The sequence below is a fragment of the Castanea sativa genome, chromosome 11, assembly GCF_040712315.1.
Source record: "Castanea sativa cultivar Marrone di Chiusa Pesio chromosome 11, ASM4071231v1".
Lineage (NCBI taxonomy): Eukaryota > Viridiplantae > Streptophyta > Magnoliopsida > Fagales > Fagaceae > Castanea > Castanea sativa.
In genome coordinates, this window is record NC_134023.1 from 9651045 (window position 1) to 9669717 (window position 18673).

General features: G+C 40.8%; 1 pseudogene; it reads left to right on the forward strand.

Moving 5' to 3' along the window:
* Positions 1–214: 214 nt before the first annotated feature.
* The window catches only part of LOC142616038 (G-type lectin S-receptor-like serine/threonine-protein kinase At1g67520), a 67295-nt pseudogene continuing 48836 nt past the window's right edge, over positions 215–18673 (forward strand).

An 18673-nucleotide genomic window follows, 5' to 3' on the forward strand; every position in this document is an offset into this window, starting at 1 on the left:
TCTCGTAGATCACCCAAATTATATTTGAAAGTAGAAAATACTTTTCTTTATGCATTACCATTTCAGAAATCATGAACATACACCTTCTCAAATTTCTGTTGTTGCTCTTCTTCTGATTCTTGTGGACTCCTCATGCTCAACATATAGAGACGCGTAATAGTCTCAAACCTGGCAAGACGCTTAATCCTCAAGTAGGCTAGTTTCTCCAAATGGGATGTTCGTTTTGCGGTGGAGTACTACGTTTGTATTAACTAACGGCACATACTTATGTACGGAGCATGTGGGTTTCGGCAAAGGCAAAAGTTATACTGTCTGGTTTGCAAGTTCTGTCATTACTGCAGCTAACAACTCCGACATGATTACTTTGGCCAACGACGCAGGAGCATTGAAAATTAGGCGCCCAGGTGCGGAACCTATCGAGCTATGCTCTTCTGCTTAACCTACCAATAACATTGTAGCTACTTTATTGGATTCTGGAAATTTCATCTTCCAAGAAGTGTACTCCAATGGATTTACAAAGCGGGTGATATAGCAGACTTTTGATCATCCCCGACAAAGGCTTTTGCTAAGTATGAAATTAGGAGTGAACCATAAAACTGGTCAAACATGGTCACTCCCATCATGGTTAACTGGCGACATCTTCGGAGTTCCGGGGGCTTTCAGTCTTAAATGGGACCTAAAGGGACGCCAATTGATCATTCAGCGACGAGGAGCGTATGTTTGGAAAAGTGGGGTCTCGAGAGACAACCAATTTGAGAATGTTTCTCTAGATATAACATCAATGTATGATTTCAACATTGTTTCAAATGAGGATGAACAGTCCTTCTCTTTCAACTATAAAAATCAAAGTCAGCAAGGGACGTGGGGTCTAACGTTCATGGGGCAATTATTGGATAGTAGCGACGCAGGTGAACAGACCATTGCACGAGCAGATAATTGTTACGACAATAACAACGACGAAGGATGTCAAAGGTGGGAACAGCCAGAGTGTAGGCATCATGGTGACACAGTTAAACTTAAAAAGTAGTTTTTCATGGAAGAATCCAGATATGTATTACATTCCAAATCCAAAATTTTCCTTTAGTGACTGTAAAGCTTCTTGCTGGAGCAACTGTAGCTGTGTGACTTTTTATTTTCAATACGAAAATGCAACAGGGTGCAAATTTTGGACAAATATTTCGAGCTACTATCCTGGTGAATCGACAAGTTCATATCATTTTTATGCTATATCGACAAAGCCTTCTCAGAGTGGCATGTTTACTAGTTTTTTTATCCAATGAACAATACACAAATTTCCCAAACTTTCTCAAACAAGTCGATTATAAGCGTTTCTTACTCAAACTTGACAATTCTATTTAAAACATGAATATAATTAATTCTTTGACTGGAAGAATTTCGATATGCAATTAATATGTAATTTTCTTCAAAAGCAAAGAGAGAGAGAGAGAGAGAGAGAGAGAGAGAGAGAGAGAGAGGGAGAGAGGATTTCTCAAAGGATTACTAACATGGGCTTCTTATGACAACATGCAGGAACAAAAAAGTGGATATGGATTGGCATTTTAATCGCAGTTGCTATGTTTCTAAATTTTTCTATTATAGTATGTTATCTACTAAGGAGAAAAGACGTACTTCAAGGTATATATTGTGTATAGTTATTTAGACTCCTTAAACCACAATTGGATTAACCTAGTTAATAAGCCAAGTTATTACTTAGTCCAAATTCTAGATCTAAGTTAACACAATCATATAATCATATCAATACAAAGTGCGGAATATAAAAATACAAAGATATGATGACTTAGGAAAACCAAAACGGTAAAAAACCTGGGGATGATTTAACCTAGCTATCCTCGAGGTAAACCTGAATCCACTATGAAAGAATCGAAGTTGTACAATAGCGACTTAGACCACTAACATCCTATTGCTACCCACTAGTAGAAACTTACTAACATGACCACGTGCAAGTTTCGAGACCACGGACTCCTTCTTTCTTGGATTCTCCAGCAAGTTCAAGCACTCCCGCTTGTGTATCTTTAAGCTCTTATGGCAGCAATTGAACGATCATCAAGCTCTTGAAGCAATCTCCTTCTTGATAATCCTAAACTTGTGTGAAGGCAAGCACCTCTCAAATCTCACACGAGATTCACACAAACAGTAATATGAGCAACCTAAAAAACGTGACTAGGGTTTGCCTTTTATACCTAGGGCAAAACATAAAACCCTACACGTCATATGGGCTTAGGGCTGAGTTGGAAATTCTGCGGAAAAAACAATCTGCACGGCTTTCGATCAGTCGAGTCTAATTCTCGATCGATCGAGTCAGGCAAAAATACACAGTAACTTCTGCAGTTAACTCAACTCCAACTTTACATTAAAAACACTTTGAGCAAGTCAAAAACATAACTAGACACCTGTTTTGATCATGGTTTGCCAACAATACACATTAGAATTCTAATACATTAGTTCCTAAGCACTTAGAACCTAACAAACTCCCCCTTTGGCAATCCATGACAAAACACAACTAGAAGCTCAAAGTTTACAAAGAAAAGTCCTTTACAAAAATATGCCCATTATAACAAATCTAATCCTAACTACTATCCATCAGTTGCAAGTGTAGATAGCAGCTCAATTGAATCAACTTGTATATTTCCTGAAACACTAAACAAAACGCATAAACGTATGTGTCAAAAATACAAGTACACAAAATTAAAATCTTGATTTCACAAAACACAAAATATAGACAAATATCAATGAATAACTCATAATCATAAGTCTATAAGCAGTAAAAAAAGAAACATAAAAAGAATCTCCCCCTAACAAGAATATAGCAGGAGCCAAAATCAATAAGTACAAGGTGAAGCACCTAGATACAATCTAATCTCCACAGGCTCTCACAAAAACAAAGTCTCAAACTCTCCAATACTCCAAAACTCCCCCTAACTAGATACAAAATCTACTCCCCCTTTTTGTGACGGAATGCCAAAGGATAAATTAGAATCCATCACCAAAAGGAGGTGGCAAAGACAAACATCTAAGAAGTGCCAAATCTGCTCGCCATGCACGAATCTCATCAAGAATGTCCACCAAAATCTGACCATGAGCCGCCTGAACGGTCACGACAGACTCCAAAGTACGATGAATGTCAAAGTCATCCAAAATCGATGGTGGAGGAACATCAACAACAGCATCACCTATAGGATCAGCAGACTCCTCACAAGAAGGAACACCTGAAGAAGAAGAAGGGGGTACAGTACCAGAAGACTCAACTCTAGGACGTTTAGAACGCTTTCTCATCTGAGCAGACCTCTGCCTAAGAAAGGTGGCACATGTGGGAGCAATAACATAGACGGGCTCAGAAACGGGGAAGTCAGACAAACCTAAAAACAACAAAATCCTATGAATAAAAATAGGATGGAAAAGAGTATGAGCCGTGGAGGAACTCCTATAAACTTCGTTCAAAGAACGAAGTAACAGATGAGGAAAACTAATAGGAGCATCCGTAACAAGGGCATACAAAAATGCACATCGCTCCAAAGGAATGGTGTGCAGATGCAAAATAGGCCACAAGGAATGACACACTATCCTAAATAAAAGATAGGTAGACTCAGTGAGCTCAGTAGAAGTAATCAGAGGATCAGAACCCCACCGAATAGAAGTACCAGTGATGTATGACATAATTTCGTTTAGGGGAGGAGACACATCATAGGGGTAAACAGAATGCTGAACAAGAGGCACCCCAAGAGCATCAGCCACTACCGAAGGGGTAATGGTGTACTCATCACCACGAATCCAACTCCTCACAAGAGTGCTGGAATCATAAGAATGAATAGAGAGGTTCGAATAGAACTCTCTAATCAAGATGGTTGGATGAGGGGAATCAAAATCCAAAAGAGACAACCAGCCTCGACGCTCAAAGTTTGCCCTAATGGCAGGATCAAGCTCATCTAGCAGAACCTTACGTTCAGCCCAAATCTTTCTCTTAGTGTTAAGGGTCTCAAAGGTCTCTTGGTGCTTCGCACTCAAGAATCTGTCACTCTCAAAGGAAGGGTCAAAAGTAGAGGTGGATGATCTATTTGCTCTAGTCTTCCTAGGCATGGTGCTAGAGTAAGAAACAGAGACACAAGAGAAAGAACAAAAACAAAACACAAGGGCAGATAGCAAGTTAGCACAATAAAAAAAATCTATATGATGCATGAACAGATAAATGTCATGATGCATGCTCTAATGCAGTGACAACAAGTTCAAATTTTTAAGTTTAGAATCACAAAATTGGCTTGAGCATAGAGTTTAAAGCATAAACTCCAAAATTTTGAAAAACCACTTGTAGAAATTTTACCAATTGACCAATTGATCACCACACAAGTTATATAACAGTTTATAATGATCAATTACATCAAACTAACAAGCCAATTTCATCAATCAAACTCAATTGGAACTAAATCCCCAATTTGGATCAAAACAAGCCCTAGAATTTTCAATTCTCTACAAAACACAATTTTTATCAAATTAAACACCATAGATCATGATGATAGCATCATAGGACAAAAACCCATTGATCAATTTCAAAAAATAAGGCTTGAATCATCAAAAACCCCAAAATATGCTTAGGTACGAAAATCCCTCATAAATGCATGAAACATGAAATAAAATGCAAAAGAAAGGGTAAAAAGGTCTTACCAGCCTTGGGAGAGCAAAACCTTGCAAAAATAACGGAGGAAAATGACAAAAAATTGGATTGGAGCCTTGACCGGATCCTATAGAGAGAGAAAGTTTGAAAAACTTTTGAAAAGTGAAAATAAATCCTTTTTAAAAAAGTCTCTACACAATTTTTGATCGATCGAAAAATAGATTCGATCGGTTGAAAATGCTTCGATTGATTGAAGACTAATCGAAACAGACAGAAGCTAACCAAAAATTTAATCGCAATTTTGATCGATCGAAAAACAGATTCGATCAATTGAAATTCTGGAAAACACAGTTTTTGAAAAAATAGATCATTTTTATGTAGAAACTCCTCAAACCATTGAATATTATGAATAAAATGCATGAGTGTGAGATGAAATGCATTTCAAAAACACATGTTTTGAACCCAGTTTACTCAAAGTGTAGATTTTCAAACATTTTCCTTGAAATCTCAAGCATCAAATCTATTTTGCATAAAACTCAAGGCATTTTCAAACTTGGTTGGCCAGACCAAAATAGCATGTAAAAAAGTTTAGCAAAGAATAACTTGTGTAGTGTGTATAATTAGCAGAAACTTGAGATACATATGAGGTGATATGTAAGTGGAAGTCAACCACAAAGTCTACAAAATTCATCACAAAGAATTTGAAAGAGACTATCACCTAAAGAGTTACATCATATAACTCCCACATCTCCTAGATCATAAGCTTGCAATCATGTAAGTTCTTGATTTTGTCTCATAATGTACACAAATTTTAAGTTTTTCAGAAACTTATTAAAAATAGCCGAGATAATGTACACACCAATTTTATTTATTTGATTTAGCATTGAGCCTAAGAATGTACTCACCAATTTTAATTATATAAACCGAGGCTACATCTTATGTTCTTTTTGTGCATGTGCTACACTTTCTCGGGCACAAAATCTTATGATATGCACTAAGGTATTCATGATTGGCTAGTGAACAGTGGTGAGATGATTATTTATGCCTTTCTCAAAAGGTTCAAGTCCGACAGTCAAAGACTAGTGACTTCAAGATCACGACAAAGTAGTCAAAAACTACAAACAACTTCTCACACAACATGCACTACAAAGTTTCAACTAGTAAAGTGCAAGAAATAAACTCATCCAAGTTAAACACAAGACATAGACATGTTATGTGTAAATAAATTGACCAACGTTGTTTTCAAAAAACCAAGAAAATAAATGCAAAACACATTGTTCTTCCCCTTTTCTTTCCCTTTTTTTTTCAGTGAAAATTAATAAAAAAATCCTAGAATAAAATGCATGAATGTTATGCAATGCAAATCCTAGAAAACAAAGAGAACAAAAAAAAAAACAAGCAAAAATGGTCACAAAGAGTAGAGCAATGAAGCACAAGGACCATGTCAAAAAGACTCACTTAGATTGAGCCTTTACATCCAAAGTCTTTTAGATGCACCTTGAGCATTGGAGTTCTGATTCATATTAGAATGATTTCTAACTCCAGAATTGGAATAAAGGTTTAGAACCTTTACCAACTCACCAATAAGTACCATAGTATCTTGTGCTTGAGGCACATGTACTTTTGGTTTGGTTGCTCTCTTAGCCGTTTGAAACTTGTAACAGTTTGGACGAATGTACCCATACTTTCCACAAAAATGACAAACCCAAGCAGGTTATCATGTGTCCTGTTCTTAGAAAGAGTAGACTTCTGAGGTTTAGACTCTTTCAAATCAACTCTAATCTTCTTTCGAGGCGAAACTTCTATGGGTTTGACAACATCACCAACAACCTCACTCACAGGAGGTTCAGAAGAAGACGAAGGAACAAAGATTGTGGAATTAGGTGCAGAGACATTGATGCTTTCTACAAAACCTAAACCAGTTTTGTCAGAATGAGACTTTTGAACACTCAACATCTGATCAAGTTTGGAACTAGCAGACCTACTCGTTTGTTCTCTAGCAACAAATAGTTCATGTTCCAAAAATTTAATTTTATCAAGCAAAAGCATTTTCTCAATCTTCACATTATTCAAAATTTCAGTAGCATCAAACAAATTCATAAGCAAATTTTTCTTTTCAAGCTCAAGAGATACAATTTTCTTTAAGCCTAATTCAACACTCATGGAATCCTTTGTAGCAACTTTGCAAAGTTTATTGTAGGCTTCTTGAAGATCTGTATCCTCAGAGAGTTCCCCATTAAAAGGGTTCTCTTCAACAGTCATACTCTCATTGACTACAACAATAGTAGTGAAAGCAATGAAGTTTCCATCCTCGTCACAACCAGACTCATCATCAAAAATTTCATCATCACTAAGGGTTACGGCCATAGCCTTACTCTTAGACCTCAAGAATGTTGGACATTTAGATTTCATATGGCCATACCCTTGACATCCAAAACATTGAGGACCCATAGAATTATTTGAAGATTGACCTAATTTTTCTTTAGGTTTATCAATTTTGTTGACCTTAGTGGGATCAGTCTTCCTAAAATTTCTAGGTTCATTAGCGTTTTTACCTCTTGCCCTTCTGTTGCTATTTCTAAGAAAATTCCTAAAATTCTTGGCAAGGTAAGCAATCTCTATAGCAGAGAGTTCATCATCAAATCCACCAACATCAACATCATCAACATACTTAAGAGCCATTGATTTGGATTTGCTAATTTTGGGTAGGTCCAACTCATAGAACTGAAGAGATCCTACAAGTTCATCAACAGGGATGGAGTTCACATCCTTGCTTTCAGTGATGGCAGTCACTTTGGGTCTAAAATCTTCAGTTAAAGATCTAAGAATCTTCCTACCAATTTTAGGTTGATCACAGATTTCACCCAAGTTGTATACAGAATTAACAATGTCATTTAGTTTAGCATAGAATTCATCAAAAGATTCATCATTAGACATCTTGATGCTTTCAAATCTAGTTGTTAATTATTGCAACTTATTGATCTTAACTGCCTTTATGCCTGCATGCACAGTCTAGAGGATATTCCAAGCAGTGTGAGCAACCTCAATATTAGAGATTCTCTTAAATTCCTTCATAAAAACAACATTAAAGATAGCATTCATAACCTTGCTATTGAAAGCAGTTGCTTCTTTCTAAGAAGTTTGCCACTCACTCACAGGAGTAGTGGGCTTCTCCTATCTGTATTCAACAGAGTACCAAACTCTCTCATCAATGGATTTCAAGAAAACTTTCATCCTTACTTTCCAGTAAGCATAATTATTCTCATCAAAGTGGGGAGGAATAACAAGAGAGTGTCCATGTTCTATGACAACAGGGGTCAAGGATCAGCTCAGAGATAAAAAGATCTACACACAAGAGCTACCCGCTCTGATACCACTTGTAGAGTTATTTAGACCTCTTAAACCACAATTTGATTAACGTAGTTAACAAACCAAGTTATTACTTAGTCCAAATTCCAGATCTAGGTTAACACAATTATATAATCATATCAATGCAAAGTGCGAAATATAAAAACACAAAGATATAATGACCTAGGAAAACCAAACCGGTAAAAAACTTGGGGAGGATTTAACCTAGCTATCCTTAAGGTAAACCTGAATCCACTATGAAAAAATCGAAGTTGTACAATAGCGACTTAGACCACTAACATCCTATTGCTTCCCATCAGTAGAAACTTACTGACACGACCACATGCAAGCTCCGAGACCACGGACTCCTTCTTTCTTGGATTCTCCAGCAAGTACAAGCACTCCCACTTGTGTATCTTTAAGCTCTTATGGCAGTAATTGAACGATCATCAAGCTCTTGAAGCAATCTCCTTCTTGATAATCCTAAGCTTGTGTGAAGGTAAACACCTCTCAGATCTCACAAGAGATTCACACAAACAGCAATATGAGGAACCTCAAAAACGTGACTAGAATTTTCCTTTTATACCTAGGGCAAAACATAAAACCCTACACGTCATATGGGCTTAGGGCTAAGTTGGAAATTCTGTAGAAAAAACAATCTGCACGACTTTCGATCAGTCGAGTCTAATTCTCAATCGATCGAGTCAGGCAGAAATACATAGTAACTTCTATAGTTAACTTGATTCCAACTTTACATTAAAAACATACTTTGAGCAAGTCTAAAACATAACTAGACACCTGTTTTGATCATGGTTTGCCAACAATACACATTAGAGTTCTAATACATTAGTTCCTAAGTACTTAGAACCTAACATATTGAACACATTTGATTAATTTTTGTACTTTCTTGATTATTTGTGTTTTTTTTTTTTTTTTGGTTAAATAAAACTTATGACTTTAAGTAAATTAATAAAGGAAATAAAGAAACAGAGGAAGAAAAAGAATTGCATAATTTATCTATTTTTCAGATACTGTTATCGATGAGAATGAGGTTCCAATTGATAGAAAGAAGAGGCCTGAAGTAAGTACATTTAGCTATGAATCTATCATGGTAGCCACAAACAACTTCTCAGTGGAAAGATAGCTTGGAAAAGGGGGCTTTGGACCTGTTTACATGGTAAACACTAAATTTTTTTTAAAGAGATATGTTTAAATTAACTTATGACTATCTGAGGCTAAACCTTATTTGATCATTACAATAGGGAACACTTCTATCTGGACAAAAAATAGTCGTAAAAAAATTATCAAAAAATTCAGGGCAAGGAATAATTGAGTTCAAAATGAATTGATACTCATATCTAAGCTCCTACACGTGAATCTTGTTAAGCTTCAAGGTTGCTGCATTTTTGGAGAAGAAAGGATGTTAATTTATGAATACATACCCAACAAAAGCTTGGACTACTTCCTATTTGGTATGGAAAATTCAATTATTTATCTTCAAGCTTCATTTCACTTCTTCAGCATATTTGTTTGCATTACTTTATACAAAGTAGATTAAGTGCTGAGATGCATTCATGCCAGTCTCTTATGTGTGGAAGATGCTGCAATTGATCGTTCTACTATGTCAAAAATGCTACATATGTTGACTAATAAAAGTACACCATTACCTTTGCCTAAAAAATCAGCATTTTCTCTTGGAAGAAAAGCAATTGAAGTAAATATTCTTAATAAAGAGCCTGATATTGATCCTCGATAGAGGCCGGGTATAATTTTCTTTTGTTGTTTTGCATGTGTAGTTGGTAAGAATAAGCTCAAAAAATGTTTTATTCCATTGAATTTCCTTCCATAAATTTAAGCTAGCTCTTATCACGGGACCCAAACTTGTTCTAGTACCGTAAGTTTAGATTTGATTGCAATTATAAAATTTTCTTCCGATTATTTTTCTTGAATCTACTTTTCTAAAATCTTTCTTTTAGCAAATTTACTTCTCCAAGTCACTGCCCAATGACTCTGATGTGACTATAAATATATGCTAAAACAACAATGTTAAATCAACTGTAGGCCTTTGGGATCTTTCATTCAAGGCCCCCTCAAAGAAACTGATAACACTAACTGACTTAATTACAAAACATGGTATTTTTAGGATCTTAAGCATTTGTCTTTTGATTTACCTTCTTACTTTACCCAACAAATTGTCATTTGTTTTCGGCCTTTCAACTTGGAATTTTGTTTTGTTCAGTCTACTTTTAGATCCATCATTGAATACGAGGGAACCGAGCCCAAACACACAGGGCCAGAAATGGATTTGGAAGATTTGGTGCCCACCAAAAATTCAACTTTTTTATTTGTAAATGTATGCACTATAAAATACCATCAGAGGCTAGTACTTGTCCTAAAAGACTAATTTTCAGGCAACCCAAATGATAAAACTAAACACTGATGACAGAGCTAAAGAAATGATAGGCCCAACAGGAACAGGGGGAGAATTAAAGTAGAACTGTGGGCGATTATATATGGATTAAATTAAATTAAATTAGAAAATAAATAAATAATCCTAGTAAGAAAGTCATTATTAGCAACCAAATTGCAAAGAAATTCGTTTTCATTATTCCCACCGGATTTAACTAAGTTGATTACTGATTGCAGGCACTTACTAGAAAGACCTTGGCAAGTCTCTATTGACCACATATACCGTGAGGTTAACGTCTGTTGTTACAGGTTGGCAACTGCAGAAAGCAATTAGCATGAGACGAAAATACTTTTTGTGAACTCCTTACAAAAACTCCTTATTTTTATTAGTTTTATCTCGTTGCAAATTTATATGTATTTTTTTTTATTCTAGTTAAATTTATCTTTCTGGGCCTAATTGTATTTGGGATAGAGACTACTTGAGCCCTCTACACTTGTGAAAGCTGCCGTCAAGGACATCTTGCGACCTTAGGCGACCTGCACAACCAATGAGTGACATGTGGCAAATGAATCAGATCAGAGTGGTGATTAGGCATGTCATAACCATTTCGCAACTAGTTTGATCACAGCAATGTCGCAAACTGCACGATTAGTGTTCACTATTCCTAATCTTTTTTTCCCTCCACTTTGATTTTGCCCACAAAAATATTTTGGGTTGATGAACGTAGCAAGATGATCTGATGGCATATGAGTGAAGTTGTGGAAACTTAGGAAGCCGTCTAAATATTCAATCTTATTGATGGTTTTCCATTAGTGCTTAATGGAGGTCTCTCTGGGAAGGTTGGTGGAGAAATGAAGTCGAGAAAGCTTAAAAAAAACACATACAATTATCTCTTTGATAGGCAGAAACTAAACTATTAGTTTCTAGATAGTAAACTCAAATCCAAGAGTGATTCCTTGAATCCACTGGAATACACTAGAGAAGAAAATTGACAAAATGTCTGTTATCCAATACACCATATATATCTAGTCTCTATCCTTTACACCATATTTCAATTTGATCCCTAACCTTTCTGATAGTGACGTTTTTAAGAAGGCTGACGGGAATATACAACCCGTCAGCCAGTCTCATTAGGATGCCTCTTTTATGACGTTTGATGCCCTGCCCCTTACGTAGCGACGTTAAGCTGACGAGTCAAAGCTGACGATCTTGATTGTAGAGGTCCTTGGCTGACGTTCTTTGTGGAGACATACATAGGCTGACGGCAGTATAGGAGGTCCTCGTGGGCTGACGACCTTGGCAGGGGCAAAAGCTGAAGGAGTAATCCAACCTTCATTCTTAGCTTCTTTTGACTTCTACATACGTGAATATAAGGAAAGTTCTTGCGCTACACGTTCGACTTTAGTCAAGAAGATTCCTATAAGGAAAGGGCTCTATACAATAGGCAAAGATCCACGAATTACTCTTCTAAAAGGAAAGTACTTCTTCACCAAGGCGTTTATTTCGGCCCCATACCACTATATATACCCCAAAAACCCTCATAACCCAAAGGTACGCACAATTATCCCAACTCTGGCACTCTAGGGTTGTTTGAAAGACTCTAACTTGATCGTCGGAGGGTTTTTGGCCGGCACCACACCGGTGCTCTCTGTTCGATCATCTATTTTCTCTTCACAAGTGTTGCTTCGATTTGAGGAGTATTCGCAGCTTACTGGTGATTTCTTCGGCATCATCAGTTCGTCTTCGAGCCTCTCGACAGGCTCTGTCGCCACCCGACATTCCTCTATGTTCATGGCTTGAACGTGTCGCCATCTTCTCCGCCCATCCGACAGAGGAAAAGAACCTTTGCCCAAGAAAGAGACCAAGCAATAGCAGAAGAAGTCCGCAAATTGCAAGAAGCGGGATTTATCAGGGAAGTGTATTACCCCGATTGGTTGGCGAACGTCGTGATGGTCAAAAAGAACAACGGGAAATGGAGGATGTGCGTCGACTTCACGGACTTAAACAAAGCATGCCCCAAAGATAGCTACCCCCTCCCGCGGGTCGACATCCTAGTGGATTCTACGGCCAAGCATCAGTTGCTAAGCTTCATGGATGCATTCTCCGGGTATAACCAGATCCGAATGGATGAAGCTGATCAAGAGAAGACTTCGTTCGTAACAAGCCAAGGCCTCTTTTGTTACAAGGTCATGCCCTTCGGCCTGAAAAATGCTGGCGCAACCTATTAGAGGCTCATGAACAAGATTTTTGCACGACAGATTGGAAGGAACGTCCAGGTGTATGTCGACGACATGCTGGTCAAAAGCCAAAGGGAAGAAGCTCATCTGGAGGATCTTAAGGAAACATTTGATACTCTTCGCTCCTACAACATGAAGCTCAACCCAAGCAAGTGTGCCTTTGGAGTGACGGCAGGAAAGTTCTTAGGGTATATGGTATCCCAAAGAGGGATCGAGGCCAACCCGAACAAGATTCAGGCCATTATGGGGATGGCCCCTCCTAAGAATATTAAGGAAGTACAAAGCCTCAATGGTAGGGTCACCGCGCTTAGTAGATTTGTGTCGAAGGCTGCAGATAGATGTCTACCTTTTTTCCGAACACTGAAAAAATCCTTTGAATGGACTGTCGAGTGTCAACAAGCGTTCAAAGATCTAAAGGTCTACCTCTCTTCACCGCCATTGCTAAGCCCCTCGCAACCAGGAGAAGAACTGTTCCTCTATCTGGCCGTCTCCCCAGCAGCTGTCAGTGCGGCCTTAATTAGAGAAGACGATAAGATTCAACGACCCGTGTACTATGCGAGTAAGGCATTGCACGGTGCAGAAGAGAGATACCCCCCCATGGAGAAGCTCGCCTTCGCTTTGGTTACAGCGGCCCGTAAGCTCAAGCCATATTTTCAAGCCCATACAATAGTCGTCCTAACTGACAAACCTTTGCGGCAAGCAATGGGCAGCCCCGCGGCTGCCGGACGAATGGCGTTGTGGTCGATAGAACTAAGCGAATTTGATATACAATATCGCCCCCGCGTTGCCATCAAGGGGCAAGCAGTGGCCGACTTCATTGCGGAGTTCACCAGCGCGGAAGGCGAAGAGGAAAAGAATCCCCAATGGAGCATTTTCATTGACGGGTCATCCAACAAGAAGGCTGGCGGGGTAGGGATCGTGCTTAACTCTCCGGAAGGCGACGAGCTCAAATGTATGATTCGCCTCGACTTTCCTACAACTAACAATGAAGCTGAGTACGAAGCCCTGATAGCAGGTTTAGACCTTGCTCAAGTTATAGGGGCCACGAACGTGGTTGTTCATTGCGACTCCCAAGTCGTCACAAGCCAGGTAAACGGCGAGTACGAATGCAAGGGTGAAAGAATGAAGAAGTACTGGGAGCAAGCAAAAAAGAGAATAGACGGGCTGCAAGCCAAAATAGTCCAAATTCCAAGGGGAGAAAACGAACATGCCGACCGACTTTCCAAAGCCGCATCTGCGGAGCCTACGACCACCATTGACAAGGTACTTTCTTTTACTCAGTCCTCACCGTTAATTGACGTTGTCAGCATACAGGAAATTGGTTCCGAAAACAATTGGACCACGCCCTTGATCTCCTACCTAAAAAATGGCACGTTGCCTGATGAGAAGGAGGCTGCCAGGAAGCTGAAGGTCCGGTCTGCGCGGTTTGTCTTGATAAAGGACGTCCTCTACAAAAGGGGCTTTTCTCGACCATACCTAAGGTGCGTAGGCCCCGAAGAAGCAAGCTATGTTATGAGAGAAGTACACGAGAGAATATGTGGCAACCACTCTGGATCACGGTCATTGGTACAAAAGCTGATTCGGGCCGGATACTATTGGCCGACAATGCAAAATGACGCCCAGGTTTATGTGAGAGCTTGCGACAAGTGTCAAAGGTTCAGCAACATCATTCGGCAACCAGCGGAAGAATTGACCCCCATAACGGCCCCATGGCCATTCGCCCAATGGGGGTTGGATATCATGGGACCATTCCCGATGGCAGTAAGGCAGCTGAAGTTCCTCGTCGTCGGCATCGATTACTTCACCAAATGGGTTGAAGCTGAAGCCCTAGCCACAATTACTGAAAAGAATATAATGGGTTTTGTATGGAGAAACATCGTTTGTAGGTATGGAATTCCAAGAGTCTTAATTTCGGACAACGGAAAACAATTTGACAACGACTCCTTCCGAGCCTTCTGTTCAGAGTTAGGAATCAAGAACCATTATTCCTCCCCAGCCCATCCTCAGGCAAACGGACAGGTGGAAGTAAACAACCGCTCCTTGCTTCGAATCATCAAGACTCGGCTCGAGGGGGCAAAGGGCGTATGGCCTGAGATGCTACCCAACGTGTTATGGGCATACAAAACGACAGTACGAACCCCTACAGGAGAAACCCCCTTCCAGCTGACATACGGAAGTGAAGCGGTCATTCCAGCTGAGATAGGACTCACAAGTTATAGGGTGTACAATCACGACGAGGGAAGAAATGATCAAGAGCTTCGTTTACAACTGGATCTAATTGACGAAATAAGGGCGGTGGCTGAGCAGAGATTCGCACGATACCAGGACCTCGTAAGCAAGCACTACAACTCCCGAGTCAAGCACCGAGGCTTCAAAGTCAGAGATCTTGTTTTAAGGAAAGTAATGGGCGCAGCCAGAGATCCCACACAAGGAAAGCTCTGCCCGAACTGGGAAGGACCCTACAAGATCGTATCATGGCTAAGAAAGGGCACCTATCACCTAGAGACTCTTGACGGGCAGAGACTACGGCACCCATGGAACGCTAAGCATCTCAGAAAGTATTACCAGTAGAAGATAGCAAGCAGAACGTTATTCCTCATTACCAGTTTACGATCTTTAATTATTTGTCTTAACTTATTCCTGTCTACAGTATATTTATCTTTCTTTTTGAACAAAATTTTACTTATGCATTCATCATAATAAGAGGAGGTTCATTCAGAAACGACTAGTAAATTTCTTATGTCTTGAAGAAAACAGCAAATCCTCTACCTCTAAGTCCACAAAGTGGACGGCCTACATCTAAGTCCACAAAGTGGACGGCCTATTTTTAAGTCCACAAAGTGGACGGCCTACCTATGAGTCCACAAAGTGGACGGCCTACCTCTAAGTCCACAAAGTGGACGGCCTATTCCTAAGTCCACAAAATGGACGACCTATTCCAAAGTCCACAAAGTGGACGACCCCAGTCTAAGGACAACAAGGTGGACGACCTCATTACTAGAAGGCCTTACCACCAAGTGCATAAGATATACAAAGGCTATAAAATGCTGATATGTTCCCTCTTGGGCTCGTCACCTTGCCATTATGCAACAAGGTGACGATGTTATGTTCAAAGTGACGGTGTTATATTTAAAGTGACGGCATAATAACGGTGTTATGTTCAAAGTGACGGCATAATAAGTTAGCTGACGACATTGTTCGTAGAAATGATGGGCGTATTGCCAAATGGATACATCGAGCTAGATTAGCTGAAAGAGAAAAGCTGACGCCGTTAGGAAACTAACAGGCATACAATTAAGTTGTCCAACGGCGTCGCCCATGAAACTGACGGAATGATAAAAAACGACCCTAAGTTTTCATGGAAAAGAAGCTGACGCCGTCATCAGTTCAAAAATTGAATTGAAAGAGAAAAACCCCGTCACCCTTAAATTGACGAGCTCATTACGAACATAATTCTGACTTACAATAAAAAACACACATACTTGAAGCATAAAATGACATTAAAATTAAAATAGGCGATGTCTTTACAAAAGCCCAGAAAAATGGGCGTCAAGTACTACAACTCCGTCTACACTTCTCAAAAAAAAAAAAAAAGAGAGAGAAAAAGAAAACTTTAAAGGGGGCGTCAGTGTCCTCCATCGTCTTCGGCATTAAAAGGCTGGGCACAGGAGAGAGAAAGGCTGACGGCATTTGGGTCGCCATTATGAGGATTTGCCGGAGTTAGAGTGACGGAGTGGTCTGCAGTTGGCTGAGCTAGGACGACGCTGTTGTCTCTCTGACTGTTGTCGTCAGCTTCTTCATGGACGGCGTCGCCTGCAGGGGTTGACGGGATGGACTCATCCATTGAAATCCTTGACAAATCCAAGTCAGGATAGACAGATTTTACTTGCTTCAAGCAGTCCTCGAACCCGTCACCATAGTACGCAGCACAAGCGTCTATGAAGGCTGACGAATCCTTCAACTCCGTCACAGCGTCGTTCCTAGCCGTCTCCACTTGGACTAGGATGGAACTCAGCTCCTTTTCCGCCGCCACCTTGGCCTCCGTCTCCAGCTCCCGTCGGCGGGCTTCCTCCGTCAGCTTCTCCTTGTAATCTTTCAGCTCCGTGCCCAAGATGCGGTTCGTCTCCTTGAACTGCGCCTGACCGTCAGCTAGGTACTTGACGCGCTCGTGCAGACGAGTAATCACCCCTTCCTTGGTAGAGCACCTGCTTGACAGAGCCTTCATGCGAACCATAGCCTGGAAGAAAAAGGGGACAAGACAACGTCAGGATATAAAAAATTGGTCGGGCACCAAAGTAGGAAGCGAGGCTCACTCTGGTAAGGTCGAAAAGGCCTGACGCCTTTATCTCGTCAACAGTCTGCTCGGCACAAGGGTCCATTTCCTCATCCTTCAAAATGGACTCCATCACCTCTACAGCGTAGTCCTTATGGGTCAGCAGACGACGTACAGATCCCTGGGAGATAGGGCTTGACGAGGTCATGGGCCCCTTACCTGCCCCGTGAACGGGCCTGGGAGGTGACGGCCTTCGTGAAGACTTGTCCCCGGGAGTTGGGGCAGCTTTCTTCCCTGGACGGTCTTCCCTACCGTCAGGTTTCCTCTTGGCCACAACCTTTCCGATGGACTTATGGGCTGACGGTGGGGTCGACTCGCCCCCAGCCTTCTCTTGCTGTTTCTTTTTGGCCGCAGCGGCAGCTCGAACCCTTTGTTTAGCTGACTCCATTTCTGTGAAAAATAAGGGTTAGAAAGAGAGCGTCAGGATAAAAACAAGAAGTTGAAGGACACTCACGACGACGGGAATAAGCGTTCAACTTGCAAGCTTCCTCCGTCGGTTTAGGACCACCACAATATAAGTGAAGAGTATCTAACGTGATTAGATCCCGACACTTCCTCTCGTCCAAGGGAATGGCCGTCACCCGACGAATGAATTCCTCTTGCTTCTCGGTAATGCGTGGACGACTGTTAGCTGCAAATAAAAAGTGATGGTTTAGGATATCAAATAAGTAGACGAAGTGAGAAGGTCGACGGGATTAACCTGAATCTCTAACATACGCCCATGTGTTATCAAAACCATTGGGCATTGACTCCCACTCCTCTTGACGACAAACCCAGTTTGTTCCTTCTACAAAGAAGTATCTGCCCTTCCACTTCCTATTTGAGTCAGGCATATCTGACACTAACTTCAGCTCCTTTTCCCTCACTGCAAAATGATACACTCCTTTTGACGAGGAAATGTGCTGAGGACGATAACACCAAAAGAACTCATCCAAGGTCAGCTAACGGTTCCCACCGCTCAGACGACCCCACAAGATCTCGGCACCAATGAAGGTTCGCCAAGCATTGGGGGCAATCTGGCTGACGGATATCCCGAGGAAGTTAGCCAACTGACGGTGTAACGCCGTCAGCGGCAGCCTTAGCCCGGCCGCGAACATGGCATCATACATGCCGACGTCCGCGGTTCGTCCCGAGTAACACCTCTCACCTTCCTCCGGAAGACGGATGGGAATGTCGTCAGGTATTTGGTAATGGGACCGCAAACTTTTGAAAACATTCTCCGACATTGTCGGGAGAAAATTGTTGACGGACCACTCTGAGGGTAAGACGAAGGGACGGTCATCACCAGAGGATCCCGAGGTGCTCTCTAAGGCTTCCTCGTTGCCGTCACTCTCACCCCCGTCACTGATACCTGCCTTCTCATGAACCCCCCGGTCTTCATCGTCTACCCCTTCTTCATCACGCTCACCTCACTTACTCTAGAACTCTCAACTTCACCGTCAGAAGGAGTTGACGATTCTCTTTCTGACGACCAGGATAGGCCCTCCGCGGGCTCACGACCTGATGGGAAAACTTCGTCGTAACCCGCTCCGTCGCGGATCGACGATTGATCACTCGGCGTCTCCCTAGACATCTGACTACCTACAAACGACGAGTTTTTCTAAGATCCTAGGCAGACGACTTCACTAAAGGGCGTCACTAGAAAAAAGTAAAAAGGTAAAGGAAAACTTACGTGTAGGAGGACGATCTCAAGAAGTTGACGGTTGCATGATCGACGG